This window comes from Bombina bombina, chromosome 9 (assembly GCF_027579735.1).
Source record: "Bombina bombina isolate aBomBom1 chromosome 9, aBomBom1.pri, whole genome shotgun sequence".
Classification (NCBI taxonomy): Eukaryota; Metazoa; Chordata; class Amphibia; order Anura; family Bombinatoridae; genus Bombina; species Bombina bombina.
The window spans coordinates 49,344,388-49,351,515 of NC_069507.1; positions in this window are offsets into that span (position 1 = coordinate 49,344,388).

Sequence of the window (7,128 nt, forward strand, 5' to 3'; positions counted from 1 at the left end):
AGAATTTATTATTGACAGAGCTCATAGGGCCCTATGCCCCCCGAAACTCAGCTTCAGACACCCCAAGGGATGTCATTATCAGACTACACTACTATAGTTTTAAAGAGAAAATACTCAGAGAATCTTTTGGCAAAAAGACCTTGAAAGAACCATACCACAACATTCAAATATTCCCAGATCTCTCCCCACATACTCTTGCAATGAGAAGAACTTTTCAAAAGTTCACTCAAACTTTACGTCTTCACAATGTGAAATATAGATGGGGATTTTCTGTAAAAATTTTCTTCCAATATGGAGACCATTCTTACATGATCTTCTCACCGGAGCAAGGCATAAAACTCCTTCAATCACTTAGACTACCCCAATCTTCGGATCCCAACCTCAAGTCATCTGAGAATCTCAAGACACTCAACACATCCACCCCTGAGTGGCAGTCACTTCCCAGAAGACCAACCCAACAAGTGAAAAGAAAAGCTTTGACTCACCCAAAGGACCCATCTTAAGCCCCAACAACCCCGTCTCCTCAATAGAACTTGGCCACCATTTGGGTCCAACATGAGCTTATGTACGGGTACATATCTTACCCTCAGGCCACTTAACAGCTCTTCTGTATCTCTCTTTAAACTCCAATACACCCTTTTCTTCAACAGATCCTGACCCCCACTGGGGCACAACTTGAGCTTACGTACGGGTACATATCTTACCCTCTAACTACTTAATAGTTCCTATGTATCCTCCACTACAAACCTACTGGTTTGATTTAAGTTTGTTATACCACTCCTTATTGTTCTAAAACATGACTACATAAAACTTTATTTTACTGTTCTTCCTCTTCCAATAGTTACATGGTTTTACACATTGGATTAACTTAGCCCTGGCAGATTACGTATGGGTACATATCTTACCCGTTGACTACATCTTGGCATCTATGTTTACTGTTATTTATAACACAATGTTTTATGGTTTAACACTTTAGTCTTGTGTAGCTTTGGTTCCATATATGTAATGGTATCTACCTGGTTCAAATTCCACCTACTATTTACTTAGCTGGTTCAGTACTCCTAGCGTTAAGATATCTTAGATCGCTAGACACAGATACCATATTTTCCTTCTCAGGTTAGAAATAATGACATACACCTAAGAAATATCATACGCATTAGAACCCTGTATAGAAAGGAGGTATCAACTTCCACAGTGCCTAACACATTGATACTGTATCACCCAAATATATAATTATAGACTAGAATCCTGGAGCTCCTTAAGATCCTTACCTTACTCAGGGTTATTTAAGACCTAACAGCACTCAATCCCACATATAACTATCCTCACATACATGATATTGCCTATGTTTGATGTGCACCATTTTATCTATATACTCATATCCTCTACGAGACCCTGAGTTTTCCAGAATTGGTTTGGTGGACCTTGAAAATGTGTTTTGATAACAGGGCTCAGGACGCAGGTTAATACTCGAGGGTCTCTTCACTAAGTTTGATCAATTCCTTTGACATTTACATGCCCTATCTAGCTCCCTCATCCTGCCCGATCAGCTAATATTAAACTTCTCAACCCAGATTAAACTTCATGTTAAAATTCTCGATACCTTTACGTGAATGCACACTTGAACTTGGCTATGGATCTTGCTCAGGCCTGATACCTAAAATTAATCAGAATCTAGTTTACAGTGAATTGCATGTTGCACAAATGTTCATATGTTTGTATTATATTTCTGTTTATGTAACCTAACAAGAACCAAGGCTAGGATTTAAGTTCACAGATCTGTTATTTGATTTTATATTTAATGTACTACAGTTCCTGTGCCTCTCATCCTAAGTAGAATTATGCTCTGTTATAATTACATGTCTGCCCCACTTCATTCTCTAGAAGATCATTCTTACTCAACTTCCTTAACCTTATACTATCCCATCCCATAACTGGGGGATAACCCTCCTCCGGTACCCCTTCCACTTTTTCCTATACTGTACTTAAACTCCAATTACAGCTGCTGGCTCACCTGTTCTATCTGCTCCATCAGCTCCATACAATCCTTCTATACCTATCACTATAACTCCTCCTCAGTCCAGAGGGGTAGCCATATTCCTTAGTAATAATATTAAATATGAGCCCATTTATGTAGAGTGTGATTTCCAAGCCCGCTTTCTCATATTGGTATGCAAAATAAATGACAACCTAGTTACTCTAGTCAATATCTACGCTCCCAACTCTAAACAAATTAGATTTCTGTGGAAACGCCTCAGGTCGGTGTCAGCCATGGAGCAGGGTGAATTAATATTGGGTGGCGACTTTAATCTTATTTGGTACCATATTCTAGATAGGTTGGACCCAAAGATCTCCTCCTTGGATAGATCAACTCATTCCCTTTCTAGAGCCTTTCAGAAACTTATAAGTAAATATGATTTATGTGACTCTTGGAGATCATTGCACCCACATGTTGAGGATTTCACCTTTTACTCTTCTCCCCATAAATCACACACCCCTATTGATAATTTTTCATAAGCTCTCAACTGCTTGACAATATATCGTACACAAGAATTTCCTAATCAGAAGATCTCCTAATCGGACCATGACGCTGTGATTTTGTCACTTATAACTAACACTTCCCCTCCCTCTTGGCATCTCAAATATTGGCTAGTTACGGATCCTATTTTTAAACTTGAACTTCAAGAAAAGATCTCTGAATTCCTTAATATTAATGATAACTTCCAAACCTTGGCAGAGATTCTCTGGGCCATGCTTAAGGCATACCATAGAGGACATCTTAAAATAGACGCAGATATACATAAAAAACAGGGAGCCCCAATTTTTGTACTTTCTATATAGCCTAGGACTTTAAGAAATAAACTTAACACATCTTACTCGAGTACTATAAGATTTTAGGAACCTTCTTAAGCATAGACCCCTCCATCACCATCTCTAAAAACTACTCAGAAAGACTCTCAGCATTCCGAAATTTACTAAGTACGTGGGAGTTTAAAGAGATATCACGGACAGGTATAATAGCAGCAATTAAGATGTCCTTCCTTCCCAAAATAACTTATTTATTTAGGTGTACCCCACATAATATGCCCAGGCCCATACTTAACAAGCTAAAGAGTATCATTACCAACTACATATGGAAAGACAAAAGACCTAGAACTTCAAGACACACTCTATAGAGACCACTCACACATGGGGGATTAGCCCTTCCCAACATAATTTTATACTATACTGCCGCCTGACTATCAAACCTACTGAGGTGGAATACTTCAGAACAACCCCCTTGCTGGTATAACATCGAGACTTCACTATTGCCGTCAGGTCTAGAACTCCATGATCTCATTTGGATACCCTTGCAAAATAGAAAAGGCTTAGGAAAAAAACACACTCTATATTCTGTGATGCCTTCCAGTTTTGGACCAAGTGAGACATAACCTGGAAATTGCCCCCCATCCCTCCCTAGACCTTACACTGGCCAGCGCTCTTTATTGTCTTCCAGATTCCCACATAGATTCTTGGCAAAGCCTCCAGATCTCATTAGTTACAGACTTTTATGACCAAGATACTTGGATGTTGCACCCTCAGCTATGTACAAGATATCAAATACCTCCCCTTATACAATTTGAAGTGTTTCACCTCCGTTCTTGGTTGAGATAGTGGGGATACCCAAACATAATCTCCGGGCACTAACAAAATGGGAAAGCAAATGGGTTCAAGCCCACAATGTCAAACATGCCCTATCTTTCCACTATGGATTACTTCTAGAACCACATCACAAAATACCTTAACACAATGCTTGGGAGCGGGAGATAGGCTTCGCGGCTGACACCAATACCTGGCACAGATGAACTTTAGTAACCAAAAACATTCCACCTTATGAGAGTTACATTTCAAAATCTTGGTAAGATGGCATCTACTTCCCTATACACATTATAAGATATATGACACAAATTCTCCCATATGCTGGTGACAATGTGGTCATTCGGGCACAACTCTACATGTATGGTGGTCTTGTCCCAAAATCCATCCTCTCTGGCGAAAGCTGTACACCATTCTCAATCAACTAAGTATTGCTCCCCCATATACACCGGAAGTTTGTTTGTTCCATATGCAAATACCAAAGTTAAACCCAGCTAACGAAGCACTAACGATCTACCTATTTATAGCTACTAAGCTGGCAATAGCTAGAACATGGAAAAATAAAGACCACCACCCTTCTCACAAATTCTTTCCAATACACAATATATCAAACAGATGGAACTACACTCCCATAGAGTCTTAGACAAAGTAGATTTCTACTATGAGACTTGGTCTCCCTGGATGATAAAGTTTTCGGATTAGAATTTACACGCCAGTACAATCAACTTCAGATATCCCCTCTCCCTTTTTTTGTTCTCTTCCTACCTCTCCTTTCCTTCCCCTCTCTCCCTACTGAGCTACCCCCACAACCCCTCTATTATTCCCTCCTCTCAAGAAACAACTTGTCTGAAAGTGGGATCATCAGAGATGTATACCCATATAATATAACTATTCACTACTTCTTACGACTTACTTTATATAAAAACATGAGGCTCCATATCTCATCATAAATAGCATCCTTTCTAAGTTTATATCTTGATTTATTGTGTGTTTATTATAACTTAGTTCAATATTAGTACTTATTTTATCATTGAAGATTTCTTTTTTTTTTATTTACATAAGATGATATGTTCAGTCACAGTATGTTTATAGTTTTCCTTACATTCTGGCTAACGTACAATATGATATTATATTTGTATGTTCATGATTGTTATGCTAACTTTTACCTCAATAAAAAAATTAATCTTAAAAAAACAACTTTATAATTTATCTCTTTTACCATAATTTAAATTTTATTTTGTTATCTTTTGTTAAAAGGCAGGTAATTAGGTATAGGGTGCGTGCATGACTGGAACACTATGGTAGCAGTTGCTTCAGCACAGGATGGCAGTGGAGTTTGATTAATGTATAACTATGTTAAAGGCATTATTATTAAACTGCTGCCATACCTCTTAAAGCCTATCAAGCTATGCTCTTCAACAAAGATTACAATGAGAGCAAGTAAATTTGCTCATAGAAGTAAATTGGAACTCCCCCTTCTATAATTGTATGCTATGAATCGTGAAAAAATAATGTTTTATTAAATATCCCTTTAATTACTTGATTGTAAGATTAGAAAACTGTTCAAACAAGCTACATATTATATTCTAAAACAGTGAAGAAAGTAGCAGTAGTCTAGAATATAATACTTATCATATCAAGTAATTTTATTGGCTATTATTGTACACCATTATAGTAAATTGTTTTCTTATATTAAATTACATCTAAAATCTACAAATATTAATAAAGTATTACTGGATTAAAAGCTGTAGAGAGCAAATTATTTACTCACATTTGATCCTTGAGAAGAGAGTGAATGAATGTTTTGCACCATCCTTTTATAGTATGAAGGACGTCTGATTACTCATTGCTTGAATATGGATATTGATTTATTTCTCAGTTACTCCATATCTAAGTGGTTTTGAAGGTGTTTTAGGCAAATATTTATTTGGCAACGAATAGTGTTTTGAAAGACGGTTGCAAAAATAAAAAGAATAGTAAAAAAATTGTGTTAGGAGCATTCAAAGTTATCGTCAATATATAGTCTTATTTTTTATTCTAGTTTTCTTTGTCTTTCAAGAAGCTGCATACCATAAATTTATACATTTATGGGTAACCACAACAATTTAAAGGGATTGTTTTTCTGATTATTAAAAACACATAAAATGAGAGATTAAAAAATAATGATTAAAATAAATAATATATTTATTCATATATACTTTTATATTTTTTGAGAGTGCTGCCATGGACATGGATTTGTACCCAGTGCACTCTAAAATTGGTGTGTGTGTATATATATATACTGTATATAATCAGCTGTAGAGTTTAAAATAATTTCTTTAGACATATTTCTGTATATGCTATAACGGTTTCAGTTATCAGAAACAACCACCCAATAATCCAATACAGGGCTAGATTACAAATGGGGCGGTAATTACTGCTTCTTCTTGAGCATTAACATAGCTAAAAATTAGCAAAATCGCAATAACCACATTGAATTCAATGGAGCAGCAATGTAAAAAAAATTTCTAACACTCATACGCGTTCTTTAATCCCCATCTCATTAAGCCCCCTAATCTAATAACCCCTAAACTGCAACCCCCCCTACTCTTTTAACCCCATTACACTATTAACCCTTAAACCACCACATCCCCCAAAGCAAACTACCCCACTAAACTACTTAAACCACCATTAACCCCACTGCAATAACCCACTACTCTATTAAAAAACTACTGTAAAAATTGAGAAGGGCATTTGTTGGGCAGTGCCCTGAAGTAATCACAGCTCTTCTGAACTAAAAAAAAAACATAAAAAACCAAAAAAAAACCAACTATTGTTAAAAAAACCCTATCCTAAAAAAAAAACCTAAGTTAAAAAGAACCTAAAGAACCTATCCTAAAAAATAGCCTGAAAAGGGCATAAGTGATTTAGCTCTTTTGCATTTTATAACAACTCATATCCTAAATTTTTTTTTTCTAAAACGTTTAAAAAAATGCCCTGAGAAGGGCATCAGAAGTGATTTAGCTCTTTTGTATTAAACCCCTCTGTACTAAATTTAAACTCTACAGCTAAACCCCAAAATTTTGTAATCACCAACTTGAATCAGGTTCCTTAGGGGGGCAGCAGCGGGTCCATGGCAGTGCTCCTCTTTGGTCTTCATTCAAGGCGTCAGTCTTCTGTGGTTGTCCTCCTATTTTCTTTCATCCGATACTCTTCTTTTCTTCCACCCGATGCTTCATGCTGTCACTGCAGCACACTGACAATTGAATACAAGGCTCCCCCTTATTTAGGGATGTCCGTTGCATTTCTATTGGCTGATTTTGGAATTCCAATTCAAATCAGCCAATAGAAAAAGCTTTAATTCATTGGCTGATTTGAATAGGAATTTCAAAACCAGACAATAATCCAGCGGTGGTGATGGCTACTCTACTTCCGGATCCTTTCTTCATCTTGTCTGGCAGCACACTTAATTTAGGATGTCGGTTTCCCCTATTATAGGGGGGTGTTGGCATT